Source organism: Phyllostomus hastatus, unplaced genomic scaffold, assembly GCF_019186645.2.
Source record: "Phyllostomus hastatus isolate PE091 unplaced genomic scaffold, TTU_PhHast_1.1 phas_contig_137, whole genome shotgun sequence".
Lineage (NCBI taxonomy): Eukaryota > Metazoa > Chordata > Mammalia > Chiroptera > Phyllostomidae > Phyllostomus > Phyllostomus hastatus.
The window spans coordinates 12,359,590-12,386,642 of NW_025333583.1; the positions used below are offsets into that span (position 1 = coordinate 12,359,590).

Genomic DNA, 27,053 nt, shown 5'->3' on the forward strand with positions numbered 1-27,053 from the left:
CGAAGGGACTATAACTATCACAGATAACTGTGTTGGGACCATAGTCTAGTACTGACTCGTATTGAGAGAGATTTCTAGCAACCTCAGTCATCTGGAATGCCACTGCATGCATTGATAAGACACAAAGGTTTTAGTTGTCGTATGAGACTCAAAAATAAGACTTACCCAGTATCAAGCTTTACTAATGATTTTAAGGTAATCAAATGGTATATATACAGAGTAGAGAAATATCCAGAGTTATTCACACAACTTCCCAGGCCTTTCTTATCAATCAGGACACACTGGCCCTGATTAACAAATGAAGTACATATATAGTTGCATGTTTTAAACAAAGCGAGCTGTTACATTGGCCTGGAACATTTCCATCTTATACTAGCAGTGTGACATAGTGTACACGATGTTCCCAGGGGACCATGCCACATAAACCCATGGATTTGAGGTGTGTCGCCCATGAGCACCCTGGATAGCCCACTACCGCAGTCCCTGGACAACGGCTCTCCCACTAGCACACAGCATCCTGTTGGCCACGCAGCTGTCACCAACATAGTTCAAGAAAACTTCTTTTCCAGGAATGGCCTCAGTCAACGGAGGCCTCCAGGCCTGCTACTGATCATTCCTTTCCCATACGTATGATAAATAATGATGATAAAATAAAAGCAAATACAAACACTAAGAAGGAAAACCTGGCAGTGAGGAAGATACCTTTTATTTATTTTTTTAAAATACTGATTTTACCCTGGCTGGCGTAGCTCAGTGGATTGAGCTCAGGCTGCGAACCAAAGCATCACAGGTTCAATTCCCAGTCAGGGCACATGCCTGGGTTGCAGGCCACAGCCCCCAGCAACCGCACATTGATGTTTCTCTCTCTTTCTCTTTCTCCCTCCCTTCCCTCTCTAAAAATAAATAAATGAAATTTTAAAAAAGAATATACTTAAAAAATAAAGTGTAAAGTCAGTGAAAAATATTTAAAAAATACTGATTTTAGAGAGAGAGAGAAATACCAGTTTGTTGTTCCACTTATCTATGCATTCATTGGTTGATTCTTGGATGTGCCCTGACTGGGGACGGATACCTGCATATCTTTGTTGGGGTAACACAATTTAACGCCCAACAGTTCCTGAATTTGTTGAACTCCATCTAGCCAATGGGCCTTTGTGCAGCCCTTTTGACTGGGCAGACCCTTCACTGGCTCTCTCCATCACTAATTCCTATCAGTTTTCAGGTCCAAACTCATGCCACCTCTTTAATACCTTCTGGAGCTGCTTCATTACGTCAGGTCTCCCCATTACGGACTCTCACAGTGTGTGAACCTCCCCTTCATGGTATTGCTAGAGCTGTGATTTTGCAGGGTAAAACAATTTAAATTATATATCCTGCATTTCTCATCAATAAACTGTTAACTCCATGGGTATAAGCACTGTATCTGTTTTGCTTACCATTTTTCCCCATGACTTTGCAGAATACAGAGAACAAAGTACATTATCAATAAATATTCATTATGTAATAGATAAGCTTATTTTTATTTAAATAAGATGCTTATTAATGACTGCAAGTAACACAGCTATTTTTATATTTACTATGTATAAATGACATTTTTATTATTACTATATGACAGGGAGAGTCATGAGAGCCTGGTTAATTAATGAGTTAAGTAAAACTTTAACAAGCTTTTCACTGTCTTATATTATACTAAGTTGGACATGCAAAGTGATCTATTTTGACTTTGTAAATGAAATTAATTTTGTTCTGATTTATGAATAAGTATAAAATCAATTCTGGAATGGTCTCCAAAGAAAAAAGATATTGTCCCCTATTTTTCTGATTATGGAAAATATTAAAATTAAGCTTGGCTATGTGTATGCTCTGATCTGATCTTAATTAAAAATGTTTGACACTGCATGCCATATAGATAAACTAAAGCAAAAAAAGACAAAATACCTCATTTCTTTACCATGAATATGCAGACATACAATATAACATGCAAGTCACACACTTTAGTGATAGACTGATTGACATTTTGAGATTTATTAACAAGATTTGGCCCAATTAATCCTTAATGAAATGCCAATATTGACAGGCTAACTCGAAGCTTTTACAAGCCTTTTTGCACTACTTAGTTTCAATATGACGGGCACTTCTGATAACTTTTATCAGCTGTCAATCAACGTCCTTAGTGCAGAGTCAGGATGAACCCTTTGTATGCACTTACACATCCAGAAGCTGGAGAAGAGAGTCCTTTTCTAGATTTAAAAATCAGAGCATTGCAAAAGTTTGATAAGTAAAATGGTAATTCTTATATAAATAGAAGATAAATAAATTATTTAAGGACCTTTTGTTCAAATTTCAAGAAAAAATTTAAATGAAAACTTTTCCACAGCTGATCATAATGCATTGCCCTAGTTTCTCAAAATGTATCATTTCTGAATATCTATCATATCACATATACATACACGTAGAAAATCAGTAATACGGCATAAAAATGCTAAAATACACCAGGTCCTACAGCTGAGAAGATCTGATTTCCATATGTGCAGCCTTTCCTCTTGAATTGAATATAAGGTGATACAAGAATAAAATACATTTCAAAGTAAAAAGTAAACAATAATAAATTATGGATTTCAATAAATTACATGGTTAATGGTATATATGTACCTTTTAATGCATACTTTGCATTTGAAATAGTAATTCTTATTTAATTCAAACATGTATTTACAGCAGATCTCATCTCATTATTAGGTGATTTTCTGCTGAGGAAATACTCATACTTCATTGTTTTAATTCTATGAATTTTACCTATTTTTTTTAAAAAGACCAAAAGCTATGTTTCCACCATAATAAAAAGTTTTGCCCATCTTTTAATCAACAAGGAAGTTTTCTGTAATATCACTAAGTTTTCTGTAAGGTCACAAATTCCTTGTTGGGATTCACCATTCAGTTTGTGGCTTTTAAGATGTTATATGTCACATTTAAGCCAGTTTATTTCCCACTCTGTGATCCCATTAAATAAGACACAATAGCTGTACTTAATTTCTTTTAAGCAGTTGTATCAAATAAACAATACATAATGCAAATAACTCACTATGAATTCCTTCAAAGAATAAGGATATGGAGGACAGTATCACCATCATCAAAAGCCTATATTATTAACTGGATACTGGGGCAGACAGAACCATGACACTTAATTCCTGTCTACTAGGGGCTTATAATCTGGCTTGGGAAATAGACAAGTAAAACAAAACATATAAAAATATGGAGGGTTATAATTATTTTTTTTTAATCTTGATTTCCTTCCCAATAATTCCAGTCTATCATATAGGTGTAAACTTCCCGAAAGAACCATCTCCTTTTGAAAAGAAGTAGGGCAGATATATAAAAACACGGAAATGAATTCAAGGTACTGCTTTGAAGACAATTCCAGAGGGACGAAGTGACATGGAAAGTAACTTATTGCAAGCAGCATTTGATTAGAACCTGCTGGGCCGGATGTAGGGCGGGCTGGCAGAGAGAAAGTCTGGAGGTGTCAGGGGACAGCTTCAACAGCCCCAAGGTGAAGGAGACTGGAAAGGGGCCTGGATCAAGGCAATGGCTGTATATTTCAAAGAAAGAGAGAAACAAGAAAGAAAGAAACAACATATTAGAGCATGAAAATTAGAGAAGATAAGGAAGCAGGCAGCAAAAAGAACAAGACGACAGGCTAATTCCCTCATCTGACTTGGTGGCTGAGAAATTATCATTTTAATTGCTGAAAGAGAAACTGCCGAGGGGCGCTGATTTGATGCTCTGAGGTGTTCTGCTGTGGACCTTTCAGAAGGCCTTGCACCCCACACCATCCTCACTGAGGAAGACGGTGCCCCCATTATTTGCTCCATTGTTGAGCCATGTTTTGACATAACCCCCACATCAGCTAACGTCAACTATGTAAGAGTGGATGTCTTTCTCAGTGGTAGCTCATTCAGAAGCTTGCCATAAGCACATAACTTGGGCTGGTGTTGCTGCCTCCGGGAGAATGCCAAAGTCTAAGATAATCAGATTTTGTCTTGAGAATTTGAACCTATCCGCATAGAAGGGGTGCCAGTTGTTGGCAGGCGCCAGAGCTACAAAAAGAAGTACCGCTGCAGCTGAGGAGAGTGGTGCTTACCAGAGGCATGCAAGGTTATTGGCAGCAGAAGAGCTGATACACAGAACAAGGATCAGAAGCACAGTTGAGCAGACCATCCACAAAAGGGGGAAGGAGAGGCCATCTTTCAAAAACACACCGAACACAGGTTTGGTTCCTGATGTCTTCTCATGATTCTGGGCTTGGAATTTCCATAAGAGTCTTTTTTTTTTGCCTTTATAATTAAGCGTATTTTTAAAACTATCAGAAATTATATTTGTTCCTCATAAACCAAAGACAACATAGAAGTCATTTTGTGTTGAAAGGCCTGAAACACAGGCCTGATATTATGTGCTGCCTCGACACCTGGTGGAACTGGGAAGGCCTTGATTGGCTTAATGGTAAGTTCCCCTCCCAAAGCCACTCCCACGAACAAGCTCCCCTCACCAAACAGGTCTCCTTATCAAAAAGACTACGTGTAGTCTTATTCTGAGGTACAGGTCTAATTCCCTGCTACCACTGGTATTGTTGAAAGAAGTCAACCACATCATTTCTTGGGAGTCAAGGGTCACCTGACCCTCTAAATACTACAAAGCCTGCCTTCCCCAGCCTCTCCTTGTTCACCCTGTTCCCGAATTCAACCCCCGTGTGGCCCACAGTGTGAACTGTGTCCTGCCCACTGTGGCTGGGGTTCATGTGGGAATCTGCAGAACTCACCTCTCTGGTGTCTGCTGGGTGTCATGTATTTGGTCATCCTCATAATCCTAATGAAAATCCCTTCCTCTCCAGCAGTGTGGACAGCAGGTGATTAACCCCTTTTATTTATGCATGAGAGACCATGGGTGCTTTCCGTGAGTGCCCTACCATCTAGACTCCTATTCGAGACACCTTATCCTCAGTATCTCACCTGCTTGTGGAAAAACAAACAAAACAATTTTTTAAAAAATAGTCTGTATGTCTCTAAAATAATATCCTTTTCACATTTACTTTGAAATGGCAGTCCTAAATATCGCACAACCATAAAATTAATGGATACCTCCTACCCAATGTAACTTTCCCAATATTTTTATCATAAAATGGCCAACACATAAATCAGAGGAATCAGGTGCTTCAGTGGTATCGCAGGAACAGAATTTTCAGGGAAACCCATGTAGGATGAGTTTTAAGAGATAGAGACAAGATTTATTAGAGTGTAAAGAAGAAGTACACTCTTGGAGAGGCAGAGAGCAGCCAGGCTACAGGGTAGTGGCTGTGTGGACTCAGGAAAGGGAGTTACAGAGGCAAAACGGGAGTGTTCTGGCCACTGCTCACTGCTGTCCTGGTTGCAAGTCTCGTGGGGACCCTTGGAGTTTAGGAAACAAGAAGGCAAAAACCTACATGCCCAAGAGAAGGAAGGATACACGCGTTCTCCAAGGAGGGCATGCGCTGGGTTCTTTGTCAGGTTTTCAGTTTTTTAAATATTTCATTGGGTTTGGGAAAGTGCGATCTTTCTTTCAAACTATCCAATCTCTTTCCTGGTTTTCCTGGGGCTCATACCCTTCTGTTAATCTGATCTTTTTCCCCCAGACTTTCCCACGCTAGTCTCCTCCCCCTTTTATGGTAACCATTTTGGTTCCTACTGTGCATGCTTCATCGTTCTGCTTCATCATCTGGCTTCCACTGAGAATGCACTTAGTAAAAGGAATTCCCCTGGTGCTTTCTTCCTCCCCTGTTGTTCAGGCAGAAGGATGCCGGTTACCCTGAAGGTGGTTATAAATCTATCTTTCCTGCCTAGTCGAGTAAGCAGGGAGGTTTGCTTCACTTGGCGGAACAACGCCAGTTACTCTCCAGGGTTTCTGCTCCTTCCGCTCCCTCCTCTTTCGTTAATTACCTAACTGCCTGCTCTAATCATTGGAACAACAGTGAACTGTTAGGAGAATGATGTAGAAAGAGAAAAAAGAAAGGTTATCCACAGATGCTTTTTAAATGTATTTATAGTTTCCATGCTGTCTGGTAAGTATAAAAAAAAGGAGTTAAAGAAAAATTAACAATTGTTCTTAGTATCAGCAGTGCAATTTTAAATCAAATTACACTACTTATTTGGCTAGATCTACTTTCTGGGTGCATCAGATTTGCAAGACTGAAAAAGAATAGAAATTTTTAATTATCTGGTTCTTGGAAATAGCTATTCAAATTCTGAGAGAAAACAAAAGAAAAATTGTAAGTAAAGAATGTTTCGTCTGAAGTTTCGAGTAGGGGTGGGCTGGGATGGGAGTAAAAGGCAGAAAACTGCACTTGAACATCAATTAAAATAAAAAATAAATAAAAAGATCCAGAGGTAGGCAGTATGAGGCTGGTATGGCAAGTCACTGCCCCCAGGAACGCAGGCACCCTCCTCCTTTATGCCTCACCACCTGGGTCACGACTCATACCCTTGAGGCTGGTACTTTGTCATCCAAGGGGGCTTCCACAAGACAACCACTCTGCTTGTGGTTTAGCAAAGTCTGAATGACGGGAACTGGCCACTATAAGTTTCAGAATGAGAGGAGGGAGAGGCTTTGCCTTTGAGAGCAAGAAGAGAGGAGAGGAGGTGAAGGAAATCTCTCCTGACAGAGCAGAGGCTGCAAGTCAATGGGCGCCACAAATGTTTGCCCACATCTCTGTATAGATCTCTGGATTACCAGGAGGTCACAGGATCTTGATTCTTGTTTTACATTTGTTCCCTAGAGAAGCTGTGAGCCAGCAATCTGTGGGTATGCCAACCTCCCTGCCCCTCCTTGGCCATACCTGGCCTCATCTCTCTAGGTGCCCGTTGTACTCATGCTCTCTCTTCGAAGTTTTCTATCAAGCCCCAGTTTTAGGTGATACACTAAAACCTGCACCAATGACAAAGCCCATAACTTTCCCAATGCTATTTCTATTTAAACACTCTTTAAAGACTTTCCAAATGGAAAAAAAATATATAAAGTTTGCAGTAAAGGCCTTGCAGACGCCACTGCCCCAGAGCTCCCCGGGCCCAGTCGTGGTCAGCCCCTCTGTGTTCTTCAATACTGCTGTAGACAGTGAGCCCTTGAGCCGCATCTCCTTGGAGCTGTTTGCAGACAAAGTTCCAAAGACAGAAGAAAACTGTCATGCTCTGTGCAGTGGGGAGAAAGGGTGTGGTTACAGATGTTCTTGCTCTCACAGAATTATTCCAAGATGTATTGCAGGGTGGTGACTTCACACGCCATAATGGCACAAGACACAAGTCCATCTATAGGGAGAAATTGGATGATGAGAATTTCATCCTGAAGCACACGGGTCCTGGCATCTTGTCCATGGCAAATGCTGGGCCCAACACAGATGGTTCCCAGGTTTTCATCTGCACAGCCAAGACCAAGTGGCTGGATGGCAAGCATGTGGTCTTCAGCCAGGTGAAAGATGGCATGGGTGTTGTGACAGCCTTGTTGTGAGCACTATGGGTCCAGGAACAGCAAGACCAGCAAGAAGGTCACCACTGCTGACTGCAGACAACTCGCATAAATTAGACGTGTGTTTTACCTTGACCAGCAGACCATTCCCCGCTGTAGCTCAGGACAGCACACCTTCACCCTCATCCGCTTGGACTGTCCTATAATCTTCATGCTCTCACCGCAGTTCATCGAGTTCCACATTTTCCTTGCCCTACCAAGTCTATCTGGATTACAGAGTTCAGTTTATTGCTTATTAAACTTAATGAACTCAATTAAGCCCATTTCTGTGTTAGGAACAGCAGGGTTCTGGTGAGATAAAAACTGAAAGGACATGTTGCTTATTTACAATCCTTCTGTTTTGCAACTTTGGAAATTCAGAAGAGAACAACTTGGGCAGAGGGAGCATTCGCCCAGAGTGGCTCTGGGAGCAGTGACTGGGTGGCTGGGGGTGAGGAGAGAAAAGCCAGAAAGAACTGACAGGGGGCAGAGGTGAGACAACGAAGGGAACCGCAGCCTTAAACCGGAGAGCGTCTCTCCGGTGTGAAGCGAGGAAGAGCGTCAGGCTGACGGAATGCGGGTAAGAGCTGCGAGCAGCAGGATCAGTGGGGCCTGGGCGATTTTAGATTACGATGTCTTAAAAGAGTAATTACCTAATTATCACATCTTATTTGCTCCAAAATCTAATCACAAAATAATCAAGTATGTTGTATTAGAGAACTGGATGAAATTTCAAACTATAAAATATTATAACTACAAAGTTATAATAGCTTGTCACTTTGACTGGTAGAGTTATTATTATTACTTAAGTTCTCTATTCAACTAAAATACATATAGTAAATTAAATTTGCTTAAAATTGTTAATTCCCAGGTAAAGATATATATTAATATATATTATATATATATATATACATCTTCTCTATTAATATGAAAAACTTTAGAAACATTAAAACACAGAGCCTAGATAATAAAATAATTTAAAAATATATATCTATTTACAAATGACACTTGTAACTGTTACATATTAAATTGTTGACATTTTGTATGCAATGCACTATAACATATGAGACATCTTTTTCATCACAGTAATTCAAAAACTAGGGGTAGAATGAGTATTTCCTTTAAAGTTATAGATATTTTTCAACTGTTCTTTTCTTATTTTATTGTTTTGTAGCAAATTAATTTTATTATAATATAAAATTGGGCTTATTGCAAAATTTCAAAATGTAATGAAATGTATAAAGTAACTGTTGCACTCCCTGGTAGGAAGCACTGTTGACAATTTTTTTTTGCATAATTTTTAAGACCCTCTCTGTGTGTGTGTGTATGTGTATGTGTATGTATGTGTGTAAAATGTGCGTGCTAATCTGGGTATGAACATAGTTTTGTTACATTGTACACCCTCTTCTGCTGTGTGCTTTTTTGCCCACTGAACAGTACTGCAAGACATATGTCAGTACGGGTGCATCTTTCATCCTCAAAACTGTGCAATGTTTCACAACGTGGAAGTATCATAATTTATTTTTCCAATCACTTTTTTAATGGACGCTTGGATTTCCATTCTATTATAATATCTAAGTCAAAATAACTACATGTTGAAATGAACCAGAAAATTAAAATTAAAATTGGCAGTAACAGCCTCCCTGCCTACAGTGATAATATAATCAGAGTAAACATAGCACTAGGCAGTGTTGTCCAATCTTTTGGCATCTCTGGGCCACACTGGAAGAAGAAGAGTTGTCTTGGGTCATGGATTATATATGCAAACACTTACAAAAACTGATGAGCAAAACAAAGGTTTTAAGTAAATTTATAACTTTGTGTTGGGCCGCATTCATAGCCATCCTGGGCTGCAGGTTGGATACCCCTATGAGAGTTTAAGAAAAAAACAATCCTAACCTAGAAAGAATTGTATCAAACGGTAATGTTAAAAAATGTGAAAAAAAGGAGAGATATGAGAGAAGTATTTGTTCTATTGGGAATAAATACATTTAAATTCTGATAAGGACTGAGTGGGAAAAGAAGGGGATTCTAGGCCAAAGCAGAGCATGGTATTAATAGGCTCCTAGAATGGAAAGGAAAACCACGAAGAAAAATCAAAAATAGTCAAAGTGATCTAGCAGATTCAGAAATTGATCTTGAACATCTCACAACTTTCTAATATGCCACTCCTTCTTACAGTCCTTTAACTGCCCCTCCACATTACTTCGGTCTATTTTATATATTAGTTTCCTAAAGAAAAAAACCCTCATATGTCTAAATCATTTTTAGTCACATAATAATATCTTATGTGCCACTGGTCTATAATAAATATTTTCGGATAAATGGTGATAATATTTGATTAGCAATTAGTCTAACCAAAACTGGGGTCTGGTTTTGAATCTGTCCTCATTTGCTGTGTGATTACCCTTAGGCTTCAGTGTCCCCACCACTGACGTGAATGATGGCCTAGAGACAACAAACGCTTATTTTCAGCTCAGAGGCTATCTAAATGAGTGTGCCCTGCTCACGGTACTGTTGGATCTGGCATCTCTGCAGCGCTCTGGCTGCATCTGAGTGTAACAAGAACGGGTGCCTAAGCCAAGGCCACTCAGACTTAGAGGTTGTGGTGGCTAATGGTATGTGTCCACTCAACTGGCTCGCTGGGTGTCCAGATCAGCCTAAGCATGACTTTCGTGTGTGTGTGGGGGTGATCCTGGACAAGATTAACATTTGAATCAATTGAGTCAACAAAACAGATCACTGTCCCCAGTGTGGGTGGACATCATCTAAATCCACTGAAGGCTGAAAAGATCAAAAAGCACAGAATGAGAGAATTCACTTCTTTTGCCTGAGCACTTGAGCTGGGACATCGGTCTCCCATGCTCAGACTGAGACTTCAACCATCAGCTTCCCTGTTTGCAGGCCTCAAAGCTTGGACTGAACGATACCACCAGCTTTCCCGAGTCTCCAGCTTACAGACAGCAGGTGACAGGACTCTGGGCCTCCAGAATCACATAAGCCAATCTCTCATCGCATACATGGGAGGTGGACAAAGAAAGAGTCTTGTGGAAGAGACAAAGAGAAATGGGAGGCGGCAGCTGCACCAGTGGGGAGAGAGACCAGGTCTCCAGGAGGGAGAAAGTGAAAGCAGCAGCTCCACAGAGCTGTCTTGGTTACTGTTAAAATTGACACCCCAGTAATGTGTTTCTTCCCATCACAAGGCCCCTGGATCCAAGAAGCCTTTGATAAATCTTGCCTCTTTGCAAATAATGAATACCTATGAATTTGAGAGGATTGCACAGGACCGCCATGTCCTGAACCGCCGAGAGTGAGGTTCTGCCTTCAGAATGGCTGCTGTAGCCAAGCTCCAACTGTCCTGAATTTTCCTTCAAGTTTTCTTTACAGTGATTTACCTTTTCACTTATAAACAGTTTTAGGTGTAAATTAAACAATAATAGTCGAGGTTTTGTTTTAATATAGCAGTCGTATTTTTAGTATTACAAATACAATAATAAAAATGAAGACTATTCCATATACTCCCTTGAAATGAATTTATATAATTTTAGTCTTCTTTCAATTTGAAAATAATCTAGGAGTTAAACATGAATGACAGCAGTGAAGTATTTTCTTAGTTGTTTCCCCAACTAAAGACACTTTGTAGCAAACACATGGTGGTTCTTGGTTTTTAGGGGAGGCTTTAAAAAATAATTGGAGAAATAACTCTGACCTTGTTTAGTTTATCATGTGAGAATTACCTATCCTTCTGTCTTGAAATTCCAATGCTGTTTTAATTTTCTAATGGACTATATTTTGTTTGCTGATTTGAGACACTCCAAAATGAACCTCAAATTCCAAGATATTACAAACATTTCAAAACTAGAAGTAACACACAAGAGAGAAGTTTAATATTTGTATGCATGGGGTGAACAAATTAACGGTCTGCAGTAGTTAGTTAGCTTTGGAATATTAATGCATGTATTATCAGTATGTGAAAAAGTCTCTCCTATTTCCCAGGACGAATAAGGCTTACTAAATATTTAAACTCAAGGAGAAGAACTTTGATTCTGAAAGAGCTAAAACTCATTGGAAAATTATCCTTTGAGAACAAAATACAATAACCCTCTCCTCAAATTCTATAAGAGTAACACAAGTTTATGAAAGCATTTATCCTGTGATGTAAAGATAATTACTAGTATCAGTTTTTTAAAAATGCTTAACAAAAATGAAATTATGCTATGCAACACATGAGTACCTGTTCGACAATAATTTTCCAATGAATTTTAGGAATTGGATATAACATGTTTGCCAAATGAAAAATAGTAGAGTCCTGTTTTCACATATTTCTAAATCTGATCCTCCGGGAGGGAAGCAGCACCTGTGAGGGGTTGCTAGGGAAAGGCTGGTGTTCCCTGGTTATGCTCAGGCACACACGGAGTCACTGAGAGGCACAGTTTCTGTTGCAGGGAGTGGGAAGGAATGAGTGGAGGCAAATGAGAGATGGGAGCAATGGTGTTTGCACGGGGAACAATAGTGTGTGAACAAGCTACAACCCAGAGTTAGGAAATCCACTTTCTTTTCAACCCCACAGGATACCCCTTAGTATACTCAGAGGATTCTCACTTCTGATCTGAGATATACCATGACTAACGGAGCATTCATATAGCCCTATTTTAGCATTAAGGAATTAAAAAGTTTGGGGAGTTTTTATTTACTCCTTCTTCATTAATTTTGTCAATACAAAAGGCTCAGAAGATTTATTTGGTGTTACCAAACACTACACAGTTTTGTGCTTAACTACACTTTTCTACTTGTGGGATATTTTGAAAGTTTATTTTTAAAAAAATGAAGAAAGGATTTCTGTGGACTTCTTATATTTAAACTGAGACAAATGGTGTTTTTCGTGGAGGCTGCTTTAGAGGGAATGTCACAACCAAAACAACAATGTCCTTTGACAAAACCAATGATAAGAATTTGAAATTTTTACTCTTTTATCCCAAGGCTTGAACTTTAATAGCCATGTAGCTTTGGTAATATGCTACTGATACAAGTCACAGTTTTTCTAAAGGAAACTAGAGCAGGATTAAAGCAAAAACAATTGTAACATAATATCTATGAGTTAAGAATGCCACTGGGAAAGATTACCAGCATAGGTTTAAAAATGTGAAAACAGACCTCCATGCAAAAATCAAACAGATTTTAACAATTTTTCTTTGCTAATATCTCTAAACAAGCAAAAATGCAACTCATAAGTATTTTAAATTGTTAAGTCAGAGGCAAAATTTGCATTTTAATATAATAGCAAAATTTATGGGCTATTTTCCAAAAAGACTTTTTTACACAGTTATATTTCTCACAAAATGTACATTAATAATGCAATGTGTTACCCAAAGAGCTATGCTAAATATTAATTACATGAAAATAAAATAAAAATATACCACTCTGAAAATTTAATAGAACTCAATCTGTAAATTGTGTTGCCCAGCTTTAATTAAGACATTACGTACTAATTTTCCTCGGTTGCTCACAATCATAATCATCGCATGCAAGGATGAGTCACTGAATTTTTGTAATAGAATTTATTGTGTGTCCTTGTGTCTTTAAGGCTAATAGTATATGGATTTTTTTTAAAAGGACCCATATCAATACTAAAACATGAAAAATTATCTAAATATGGATAAGATGTACTTTTCTAAAAAAAGAATTTTTAATTAACTATGATCAATTATAATGATATAAAATTAATTAAGTATTCTGCCCAATCTATGTATCTCACCACTCTCTGGGGGGGAAAAAAGTTCATCCCCAGCATCTGGCTTACATCATGGGTCCCTGTGGTTCATCTCTGTCACTGATGCAAAAATATTACTCTCTATCCAGATTCATGTCAACATTTTATTCTTTTTTAAAAACGATTTTATTTGTTTATTCTTAGAGAGAGGGAAAGGGAGGGAGAAAGAGGTGGGGGGGAAGCATCAATGTGATAGAAAGACATCAATCAGTTGCCTCTTGCACGACCCCAGCTGGGGACTGGACTGCTACCCAGGCATGTGCCCTGACTGGGAATGGAACCAGCGATCCTTCACTTTGTGGGATGAGGTCCAACCAACTGAGCCACACCACTTGGGGTTATTTTTTTAAACATTGTTTTTATAAGAACTTCAAAACTAGATACTCAAGAATGAGAAGAGTATGACCATGAGAGAGCAATAAACCCTTTCTCCATCACCTTTTTCAATCACCAGCCTCATCCTAACAGGCAAGGCCTCTTGAAGTATATGAATGCATCTTTGCCCTTTATGCAGAAATGCATGAGGCAACAAGATTATGGTGCCCCACTGTATCTACTTTTCTACTGTTTCGGGATCGCCAACTCTTCTAGGTCATGGATGCATCTTTTCACATCTAGACTCTGGTACTTCACTTTTCCCTCACTTAATTTCCCCAGCTACAGATCCATGTAGCCAAGCCTCACTGTGACTCCTAAAGTCCTTTCTTTCTATCCCACAAACTACATCAAAACCTATGTTATATTTATAAATACAGAATACTTGAATTTCTGTGAAATGAATGGCAGTGGGCCTTGTTTTCTCCCTTCTGAATTGAGTGTACAGTTCAAAGTGGGTGAGTACAAAGCTCTATAAACTAGTGAACAAGACATTAATAAGGATTAAGTAAATGTAAAAATAAAAATAGACTCTTTTTTTTAGATTTTATTTATTGATTTTTAGAGAGGGAAGGGAGGGAGAAAGAGAGAGAGAGAGAAACATCAATGTGCGGTTGCTGGGGGCTGTGGCCTGCAATCTAGGCATGTGCCCTGAATGGGAATCAAACAAAAATAGACTCTTAATTGGGATACTGATATTAGTCAAAGATTGAAGTATCTTTCCAAACACAATCCATGCATTTCTAGAACACTCACAACCAATCCCTGGGGCCTGTGTAGATGCAGGGTCACTCTGCAAAGGCCTGAGGTCACCACTGCTGGGAGGGCAAGGCAACAAAGAAGGCGGTGGGTTCCCCGAACACCCTGCACCCCACGTATCCTGGCTGCACTGCTGATGGTGTCTGGCTCTAGGGGACATCACTGGGATTTCATGGATTTGGAACTCCATCGCCCTCCAAGTGCCCCTGCAGGGTTTGGTCCCCTGGGACCAGAATGACAGGGTCACAGAAGAGGCATCCATTTTCCTAGGGAACACAGGCCATTTTCCACCACCCTGAAGAGATCTGGAAAGCCGGAGGCATGCAAGAGAGCTAAAAACATGTGATTTTGTGCCATTGACTAGAAAACCATAGAAAGGCTTCTTATCAATCTATTAAAAAAGTGCCACTCATACACAGATTTCTAGACAAAAATGGAGCTTGTCAAATACCATTAATAACCGAGGTAACAAGGCAGAAAAGAAAGAAAAAGTAAAATTTCCAGAAAATAAACTTAAAGACATGAACATATATGATTTAAAGGACAGAGAATTCAAGATTACAACCCTGAACAAACAGCAAGATGAAAGAAAACACAGATAGGCAGTTTAATCACCTCAGAAACAAAATCAATGAACAAAATTAGTACTTTAACAAAGAGACTGAAACTCTAAAAAAAAAAACAATAGAAGTTCTGGAGATGAAGAATTCAGTGAAGAAATCAAGAATAAACTAGCTAGCTTAGAAAATAGAGCAGACCAGATGGAAGAAAGAATTAGTGATAGTGAAGATAAAATTCTAGAAATAATGCAGAGAGAAAAAGGGAGACTTGAGCATAAAAAAGTGAAAGAATTCTACAAGAACTATCTGATTCCCTCAGAGAGAGCAATATAAGAATAATAAGCATGTCATAAGAAGAGAAGGGGAAGGTAACAGAGAGTCTATTCAAATAGTTGATGAGAACTTCCAAAAACCTATGGAAAGAACTAGATCCTTGAATCCAAGAAGCAAACAGAACACCTAGTTATCTCAATGCTGCAAGGCACATTGTAACACAACTAAAGACAAAATTAAAGACAAAGGAAGATTTCTCAAGGCAGTCTGAGAAAAAAAGAAAGTGGCTGATAAAGAAAAGTCAATTAGGCTATTATCGAACTTCTCAGCAGAAATCCTACAAGCAAGAAGAGAGTGGAACCAAGCATTCAAACTACTAAGAGAAATAACCAGCCAAGAATAATATGTCCAGCAAAGTTATCCTTTAGATATAAAGGAGAAATAAAGACTTTTCCAGAAGCTGAGGGAATTTATCACCAGAAAACCCCCATTGCAGGAAATACTCAAGGGAGTTATTTTACCTGAAACAAGGAACAAAAGGTCGTAAAACTATGGATAAGATCACCAAGAACACAGGATTAACAGGGATAATTTGTGACAGTAAAAACACAGGAGAGGATAAAGGTCTGAGTTTGCAAAAAAGAGACCCAATGCATTAAAAAAAAAAAAAAGACTATTGTACATAAGAAATCACACACAAAACTGAAACACGTAACTTAAAAAAAAAGAGAAAACCAAGGAAAATTGTATGGAATACTACCAAACAAAAACAACAGACAAAAACAAAAAAGAAAAAAAAAACAATGGAAGAAGAGAACTATCAGAAAACAAAACATAAAATGGCCATAGGGAATCCTCATACATCAATAACTACCCTAAATGTAAATGGACTGATTTCACCAATAAAAAGGCACAGAGCAGCAGACTGTATCAAAAACAAAAAACAAAAACAAACCCAACCTCATACTACCTTCAGAAGACACATCTTAGCTGTAAAGACAAAGATAGACTCAAAGTGAAAGGGTAGAAAATGATTCTCCAACCAAATGGCATCCACAGAAAAGCAGGTGTAGCCATACTAATATATATGACAAAATAGATTTCAAGATAACAAAGGTAACAAGAGACACAGATGAGTATTTTATAATGATAAAAGGACACTACATCATTTAGACATAACATTTCTCAATAAAAATGTACTCAATCAGGGACCACTGAAATATACAAAACAACTATTATCAGAACTAAAGGGAGAGACTGACATAAACACAATCATAATAGGGGACCTAAACACTCCATTGACAGCTCTAAATAGATTATCCAAACAGAAAATCAATAAAGAAATAATCAGTCTTAAGTGATACATTAGACCAAATGGACATAACTAACATTTACAGAGCCTTCTTTCATTCCCAGAACATCAGATTATACATTCTCCTCCAGTGCACATGGAACAGTTTCAAGGATAGACCATGTGTTAGGGCACAAACTAGCCTCAACAAATTTAAGAAGACTAAAATCATACCAAGCATATTCTCTGACCATTATGTGTTGAAATTAGAAATCAATTGTAAAAAGGAATGAACCATACTCCAACAAATATGTGGAAATGAAACAACATACTACTAAAAAATGACTAGGTCAAGAAAGAAATAAAAAGCAAGATCAAAGATATATAGAAACATAAAAATGACAGTATGACATATAAAAACTTCTGGGATACAGCAAAATCAGCAATGAGAGGGGAGTTTATATTATTACAGGCCTATCTCAAGAAACAAGAAAAATCTCAAGTAAAAAACATGACATACTAAAGAACTGGAAAAAGAAGAACAAAAGTATCCCAAAGTCAGCAGAAAAGAGAAAATAATAAAAATAAGAGCGGAAATGAATAAAATATAGGATGAAAAGATTATATAAAAATTAATACAACAAAGAACTGATTCTTTTTTTTTAAATATTTTATTTATTTATTTATTTTTAGAGAGGGAAGAAAGGGGGAGAGAGAGAGAGAGACATCAATGTGTGGTTGCTGGGGGCCGTGGCCTGCAACCTAGACATGTGCCCTGACTGGGAATCGAACCTGCGACACTTTGGTTCGCAGCCTGCGCTCAATCCACTGAGCTACGCCAGCCAGGGCTTGATTCTTTGAAAAGATTAGTAAAGTTGATAAATCCCTGGCTAGACTCACTAAGGAAAAGAAAAAAAAAGACTCATATAAACAAAATCAGAAGTGAAAACATACCACAGACATCACAGAAATACAAAGATCATACTACAATACTGTGAAAGAGTATATGGCACCAACAACCTAGGAGAAATGGGTAAGTTCTTAGACCAATCAGCAAGGAGGAAATTGAAACAACCATTAAAAACCTCCAAAAAAAAAAAAGAAATAAAAGAAAAGTCCAGGACTAGATTGCTTCATTGTTGAATTCTACCAAACATTCAAAGGAGATCTGATAGCATCATTTTCAAATTCTTCCAAACACCTGAAGAAGAAGCAATACTTCCTAACATATTTTATGAGGCCAACAAAACACTGATACCAAAACCTAGCAAGGATAACACACACAAAAGAAAACTACAGGTTAATATCTCTGACAAATACAGATGAAAAAATCCCAAACAAAATACTAGCAAATTGAATACAATAATATATGGAGAAATAGTACATCACAATCAAGTGGGGTTTGTTCCAGAGGGACAAGGATGATTCAACATATGCAGTCCCACACATTAACAATTCTGGGTTCTTTGTAATAGAATCATATAATATCCCACATTAACAAAAGATAAAAGTAGCCCTGGCTGGCATAGCTCAGTGGATTGAGCGTGGGCTGCGAAACAAAGCATTGCAAGTTTGATTCCCAGTCAGGGCACATGCCTGGGTTGCAGGCCACGACCCCCAGCAACCACACATTCATGTTTCTCTCTCTCTTTCTCCCTCCCTTCCCTCTCTAGAAATGAATGGATGGAATCTTTAAAAAAAAAGATAAAAGTAATATAATCTTATCAGTAGATGCAGAAAAAGCATTTCATAAATATGATACCCATTTATGATTAAAACACTTAATACATATGTATGGAAGGAAACTACCTTTCATGATAAAATACATATATGACAAACCCTCAGTTAATATCATACTCAACAGAAAAACTGAAAGCTTTTCCTCTAAAATCAGGAAGAAGACAGGGATGTTCCCTCTTACCACTCTTATCCAACACAGTACTGGAAATCCTAGCCAGAGCAATCAAGCAAAAGAAATAAAGAGCATCCAAATTAGGGATAAAGAGGTTAAAAGTGTCACTTTTGACAGATGACATAATTCTTTATATAGAAAACCCTAAGGATTCTACAAAAAAAAAACTATTAGAAACAAAAAACAAATACAGTAAAGTTACAGAATACAAAATTAATGTACAAAAATCCACTGCATTCCTATATATTAACAATGAAATTCCGGAAAGAGAAATAAAAAAATTCCTTTTGTAACTACAACAAAAAGAATAAAATACCTAGGAATAAACTTAAAGGATGTAAAGGACCTACATACTGAAAACTATAAAGCATTATAAAAAGAGATTGAAAAGGACACAGTGAAATGGATACTGCGTGTTCATGGACTGAAAAAAGTCAAAATAGTTAAAATGGCCACATTACTCAAAGCAATATACAGATTTAATGCAATCCCCATCAAAATTCCAATATCACCTTTTAAAGAAATAGAACAAAAAATCAACAGATTTGTATGGAACCACAAAGGACCCTGAATAGCCAAAGCAATCCTGAGAAAAAAGAACAAGGCAGAAGTATCACACTCCTTGACTTCAAATTATATTACATAATCAAAACAGCATGATATTGGCAGAATAACAGACACACAACAATGAAACGAAATTAAGAACCCAGAATCAAAACCACATGCATATGGGCAAATGATTTTGGAAAAAGAAGCCAAAAACATACAATGCAGAAAAGAAAGCTTTTTAAATAAATGATACTGGGAAAATTGGAAAGCCACATGCAAAAGAATGAAACTAGACTACAGTTTGTCCTCATTTACAAAAATTAATTCAAAATGGATCAAAGACCTAAATATAAGATCTGAAACAATAAATTACATAGGAGAAAACATAGCAACTAAACTTATGAGCCTCGGTATTAAAGAAAATTTTATGAACTTGACTCCAAAGACAAGGGAATTAAAGGCAAAAACAAATAAATAGGACTAAATCAAACTGAAAAACTTCCTCACAGTGAAGGAAGCTTCCAACAAATTAAAAGGCAACTAACCAAACAGGAAAAGACATTTGCAAACAACAGCTCCCAGGAGGGGTTAATATACAAAACACATAAAGAACTCACACAACTCAACAACAACCTAATTTAAAAGCGGGCAGAGGACCTGAGCAGACACGTCCCACAGGAAGACATACAAACAGCCAACAGATATATGAAAAGATGCTCAACTTCACTAGCCAATAGGGAAATGCAAATCAAAACTACAACGAGATACCACTGAATACCTGTCGGAAGGGCTATTATCAAGGAGACACATAAAATCAAGTGTTGAAGAGAGGTTGTAGAGGAAAAGGAACCCTCATTCACTGCTGGTGGGAATATAAACTGGTACAGCCACTATGGAAAACAGTATGGAGGTTGCTTGAAAAATTAAGAATAGAGTTACCATATGACCCAGCAACCCCTTTCCTTGGTATCTACCTGAAAACTTTGAAAACATTTATTTGTAAAGATTTACTCACCCTGATGTTCTTTGCAGCATTATTGATGGTTGGCCAAGACATGGAAACAACCAAAGTGCCCTTTGATAGATGATTGGATAAAGAAGATGTGGTATATGTATATAATGGAATACTACTTATACATAAGAAAAGATCAAATACTGCCACTGTTGACAACATGGATGGACCTCGCGAATATTAAATAAAATAAGTCAGTCAGAAAAAGCTAAGAGCTATATGAGTTCATTGGAACATAAAACAGAAACTCATAGGCACAGACTACAGTGTGGTGGTTACCAGAGGGTAGCAGAGTGGGGGGTAGTAAAGAATAGAGGGGGCCAAATATACAGTGACAGAAGATGATTTGACTTTGGGTGGTGGGCACACAATGCAACACAAAGATCATGTATCAGGGAAATGAGTGCTTGAAGTCTATATAATCTTATTAACCAATGCCACCACAATAAAACTAATTAAAAATAATAATAAATAAATGATATAAATAAATAAGTAAAAGCAATACAAATTCCTATCTGCAAAGTCAGTGCAACTCCTTGGGACATATAAAAATGTATTCCTACTTTCAAAGCTCTCTGTCATGGTTAACCCAGGTCATATAAGCAACTCCCTACAACACAAGACTCAAAAAAACAGTTAATTGGGGTGAAAGAATGTGCACAATCAGTCTGAGGGAGGAAAAGTGCAGTCTGTTGCTGGATGGGGATGAAGTGGGGGTTTGTCAGGATGGAAAGAATTCCAGAAAGCAGGGAACGCAGCTGATACTAGCCAACTCAAAGGCTACAGTAATTTTCCCTTGGTTTTCTGCATCCTTCCCTGAAACTGCTTGTCATGATATCAGTAAATGGCACCCACCAAGTTGAGCAAGTTAGAAACTCCCCCTGGCTGGTGTAGCTCAGTGGATTGAGCTCGGGCTGCGAACCAAAGTGTCGCAGGTTCGATTCCCAGTCAGGGCACATGTCTGGGTTGCAGGCCATGACCCCCAGCAACCGCACATTGATGTTTCTCTCTCTCTCTCTTTCTCCCTCCCTTCCCTCTCTAAAAATAAATAAATAAAATCTTTAAAAAAAATAAAATAAAATAAAAAAAATAAAAATAAAAAAAAAGAAACTCCCTTCCTCAGAAACAAAATTCAGCATCACTAAATTTTATTAACCCCATTAATTCTACTTTTTAAAAGAAGTCTATCCAGGTACCTTTCACTGTCCTTACTTAGGCTTATAATCCATCTTCCTGCTTCCCCGTTTGCCTCTTTTTATCTACTCTATACACAGTATCCAGACCAGTATCATAAAGTGAGAATCAAATAATGTGACACTCACCTTCCTATTTAACTTTGAATGAATCACATTTCCCTAACATGGACCAGCTGTCCAGACCCATCTTTACTTCACAACAGTTGTCCACTTTTTTCCCATTGGCCTTTATGGGCCATCTAAACTTGGCTTCTCTGTCAATGTCTTGAACAAACTTGAGTTTCTTTTCACCTCAGGGTTTACCACTTTCTGTTTTGTGCCTGGAATATTTTTTCCCCTAACTCTTTACCTGGCTAGAAACTTCCTACTCTTTATACTAAAATAGTATTTTCTCAAAGAAATGCAAGTCATTATCCCATATTTCATTATATGCAACAACTTTTTTCTCTCCCATAGCAATGTGTAGTTAGAGTGTACATTTATCTGTGCAGTTGACCCATGAACAATGTGGGGGCTGAGGGCAACAACACCCTGTGGGAAAGAAAATTCATGTATTCCTTTTGACTCTCCCTGAACTGAGCTACTAATAGCCTACTGTTGACCAGAAGCCTAGCAACAACATATTTTATGGGTTATATGTATCATAGACAGTATTTTTATAATAAAGTAAGCTAGAGAAAAAGTATTAAGAAAATCATAAAAAAGAGAAAATATATTTACAGAGTGTATTAAAAATAATCCGCATCTAAGTGAACCCAGGCAGTTCAAACCTGTATTGTTTAAGGGTCAACTATATATTTGTTTTATTAATGTTTTTCAAACTCAATATATTACAGAATTTGTCTTTTCTTATAGCTGTATACCGAGCACTTAATACAGCACTTGGGGATGGAGGGGAGTGGGTTAAGTGGTGAGGGGATTAGGAAGTACGACTAGGTAGTTACAGAATAGCCAGGGGGATGTAAAGTACAGTATAGGAAATGGAGTAGCCGAAGAACTTCCATGCACAACCAATGAACATAAACAATGGTGTGGGGATTGAGTGAGAGAGTGGGGGATGCTGGATGGAGGGGGCAAAGGAGAAAAATTGGGACAACTGTAATAGCATAATCAATAAGACATAATTTTAAAAACTTTCTTCCAGTTAAGAGAAGTCAAAAAAGGCAGCACCTGTTACTCAGGGCTGGCTTCATAAGCATTGCACTAGTACGCCCCATAGCATCCCATAGTCAGGAGAGCTTTATCCTGGGATTAATGCTCTATGGTTGCCTTCTGAAATTCGTCACAATATTATCTCTCAGTTTTTATTTTGTAGAGGGGTCTGGTGGGACAAAGTATGTGTAAAATGCTTGGATCCTTGGCTCGTGTCCACCCTGCCTCCGGCCACCTCCCCTGGAGGAGTTACTGTCTACATGTTCTGCCCCGTTGGAGCTCTGGGTCCCACCTAACAGGCCGCCCACTTTCCTCATCAGCAAACAATGCCGCTGTCTGCACTCTCCAAGAATGCTTTTATTTTTCCTTCTGAAAATCATTTTAAATCACAATGATGATATGTCTGTGTCTTTTTATTTTTTTAGAAAAATCAGATTCTCCAATTCAGTATCAGTTTGAGTAATTGTACTAAAAGTTGCTAATATTGGAAACCACAGCTAAAAGTAATTAGTGGAAGAAACTCAATCACCCAACTATGATACAAAGGTAACGTTTTCATGTTCAGATGACTTCAATTACATCAATAAATTCTTATCTTCTTCCAGTATAAATTCTTATTTTTAATATTTTTATTTTTATTTTAATGAAATTAAATTGTATGTGTGGGAATAAATATGAATTGTAGAGCAGTCATGCACAGAGAGTAAATTGTTGGTGCTTTGAGCACCAAGTAAGTGTTGCTTTTTCACCCACAAAATAAATATCTTAATTTTCAGGGTCTCTGATTTTTCTAAATTATTTTATTGTTGCTCAATTACAGTTGTCTGCATTTACCCCCACCACTCCTTCTCACCCCAGCCATTCCCACCTCCTTCCCTTGCTTCCACCCCCCCTTGATTTTGTCCACGAGTCCTTTATAGTTGTTCCCAAAAACCCTTCCCCCTTCCCCCCTCTCCCCATTGTCCCCTCCCACCTCCCCTCTGGTTACTGTCAGATTGTTCTTAATTTCAATGTCTCTGGTTATATTTTACTTGCTTGTTTGTTTTGCAACAACCCAATTAAAAAAATGGGCAAAAGACTTGAACAGACATTTCACCAAGGAGGACATACAGAGGCCCCAGAGACATATTGAAAAGATGATCAGCGTCACAAGCCATCATAGAGATGCAAATTAAAACCACAATGAGATATCACTTCACACTGGTCAGAATGGCCATCATAAACAAATCAACAAACAACAAGTGCTGGAGAGGATGTAGAGAAAAGGGAACCCTAGTGCACTGTTGGTAGGAATGCAGACTGATGCAGCCACTGTGGAAAACAGTGTGGAATTTTCTTAAAAACCGAAAAATGGAACTGCCTCATGACCCAGCAATTCCACTGCTGGGATTATATCCTAAGGGTCTCTGATTCTTATCTTCATCTCAATCTGAGAGATTGCTTTCCTGTCCCATAAACTGTCCATGCTATACTCTTATTCTTTTATCCCCAAGTCAATAATTTCTTCTTTCCCTATCACTGTCAGTAAACAGAATTGCATTTAACTTCCTAGATGCCCCCTTGTATGATTAGAGAAAGCATAGAAAGGAGGGAAAGAGGGGGTGGAGAGGAAGAGAAAGGAGGGGAGGGGAGTTGGGAAGTAAGGCAAGAATTAAAATCTGAGTAAGTCATTTTGTATAACTTTTTCATGAATTACTCTCCTTCATTAGATTGGATTTTCAAGACTTTACTAATTAAAGTATTCCAATTTGTATATATGGCAATAAGGTACAGACAGGAGCAATGAAAGAGTAAAAGAAAAAAGAAGCTTGAACTCCAGGCCTGCCTCTGACACTCCTCTGTTGTGTGAACTTGGACAAAACACTTCACTTCTCTGGCACTATCAATTCATCTGCAAAATAAAGGAAACAAACCCACTGATATCTAAATCCCTTCCAGCTCAAAAGTTAATTTGGCTTTCAAACAGCTACTAAACAAATGAGCCTTTCCGGATATTTCCTCTCTACCTTACAGTGGCTGAATCCCAAGGGGCCTGGGCAAGTAACAATGAGCATGGACATAAATTCCTGGGTTCTTCAACCAGAGGAAGCTGAACGGAAATGGAACCTGCACTTTTTCTCGGAGTGAAGTGAGGTCTCATCGTGTTTCCAAGAGCCTCAGTGTCTTACTGCAGAAGTTGGGAATCACTGTATCAATCTCACAAATTTATCACAAGGATTAAATGAGATAACATCACAAAGTCCTTATCCCAGTTATCTACTGCAAAATAAAATTTGAATAATTTTGTTCTCATACTCCCTTTTCTTCCCATTGTCTTTTTAGTACCCAGGCTGCCTTTACTATAAGAATAAATAGGAAATAGAAAAAACAAGTAGATGTCTTAATGAGACTATGAAGCAGGTGTTTATGTTTTGTTTTCATATATGCTTTAAAATATTCAGCAAGAAAACAAAGAAACCTGATTACTTAAAAAATAAAGTTTTCCTCTGAAAAGTAAGACAAAAACATAAAGAGACCTTTTAAACAAAATATAATCATTCAATTGGATCCACAATGGGGAGAGAACAATGGTACTTGAAGAAGATTGCACTGTGGAATCAAACTACTTGGATGAGATTTCCATTTCACTGCATACCAACTGGGTGAACTTCAGTAAGTGATTAGTACATCTAGTCCTCAATTTCTACATCTGTAAACAGGAATAAATTATCTCTTCTGATATACATCTGAGAAATGTAGAAAGCACTCATCAAACAGTAACATTATAATTACTGATAAAATAGATAGAAAATATTGTTTTGTATCTAACTAAATATGCTTCCTGGAAAAATTATTACACAATTTTATTACAAATAGGAAGAAGATAGTGTTTTATTAACCCAAATTTTATGGGATTGACCAAAAAAAGAGGCTATTCAATATCTGGTGAATTTAGCAACAAGAAACTCGAGATTTCCCTGAAATAAACAAAGTAATATACCTCCTGAAAAAGGTAGGAATTTGGGGATTCATTTATTTTGTTGAGTTATGGAATATGTAGAAATGAAGCACAGTCTATCATTATTATTAGTGATTCTATATTTGCAAATTTGATTATTCACTAAAATGTTTTTGTAACCTGTAAATCAATAGTCTCTTAGAATTCACGGTTAATCATGGACATTCTCAGAGCAGGAAAAAATTAAGAGTCACTGGACCCCATGTTCCTAGGTAAAGTTTACAAGTTCACAGTCTGCCTTTTCATTCCATTATAATACTGTGAATAGTGTTCTTTCCATAGTCTTTTTAGTGGCACAATTTGCATTGTTTTGTTTTTTGTTGATGATTTCTCTGCTTTAAATAGTTTGGTTTCAGCCCCTGGCATAGTGATGAAGTACCGGCTAGTCCTCCTGAGTGCAAGAAAGTCTGTGATGAGCCTTATGAAGAAAATATGTGTGTTCAATAAATTTTGTTCAGGCATGAGTTATAGTGCTGCTGCTGATGAGTTCGATAATGAATAAGCATATATATTAAATATCTTTACACAGCAATACATATAAACAAGGTTAGGTGTTGGTCAGTTTATGAAAATGCAGTGACTGGAGGCCCTCAGGAACATAACCCTGTATTTTGTCTAAAAACAATAGTTCAGTATTCACTAATTCAGTATCCATAGCAACTTTATAGAACATAACCACCGGGAATAAGGAGAATTGACTGTATAGGCATCCTCCTACCAAGCTAATAGAAACTGAAAATGCACAACCTTTCTTGTGAAAAAGAAAGGACCAAAGTCAATATATCTTTGACTCCTAACATAATGATATAATCACAGATGCACTATATATATATATATATATATATATATATATATATATATATATATATATATCCATCCAACATGGAATATGTATAACAGTTAAGAAAGTAGCAATAACTTATAAATAGTGCATGGGTAAATTAACTATGTCTTCTCATACAGTGAAATAACAAGCAGCCATAATTTAGCTTCAAATTAGAAGCTAATGGAAATATATGCTCTTTAAATGCCACTTAAATTACAGTAGAAAGATTTAAAAATTAATTCATATCAGCATTAAAAACAGAAAATAGTATCATTGAGGAACCAGAAACTTTTATAAATTTTAGGAAGCCGAACTGTGGAAAAGGGAACACCGAAAGACTGGAAGGGAAGACAGAGCAGAGGATGTACTATTCAAAACAGGTGAGATGCTGCAAAATCGGAGTCCACAGGTCGAGATGGCGGCCAAGGTGGCCTGCGTTAAGTTAGTAAGTAAACAGAGAAAATGAAAATAAATATTGGAATTTCAAAAAGACGGAAGTGGAAAATATGAAAGAGTTTAAGAGACATGGTTCCATAAAGAGGAAAGAGAAAAAAATATTGAAGGCAAAAATCAGAGTAATAATAGAAGGTAATTTTCCTGTATCTAAGAAAAGAGTTTATCTTGAGATTAAAGTCCAAAAAACTCCTTGAGTATAATGAATAAAAAAGGTCTGCATCTACACAGGTTATGCGATAAGGAAGTGAGGGAAACTTAAACTTTCCCAGAATAACAAAAGCAGGGGGCCCTTTCAAAACTGGAAATCTGACTCAGGCAGCCTGCCATTTCTTACCCCTCCAGTTGTACACTTAGCTGAACCCTTACGTAGGTTTTTCAAGAACAGCTCCTGCGTTACCTC

The 27,053-nt window shown here is 37.6% G+C and overlaps 1 protein-coding gene and 1 pseudogene across 1 annotated transcript in view; one reads left to right on the top strand and one right to left on the bottom strand.

Moving 5' to 3' along the window:
- SPAG16 (sperm associated antigen 16) overlaps window positions 1-27,053 on the bottom strand; it is a 734,031-nt gene that overhangs the window by 506,075 nt on the left and 200,903 nt on the right. The window lies entirely within an intron of this gene.
- On the top strand, window positions 451-7,597 carry LOC123827743 (annotated as a pseudogene).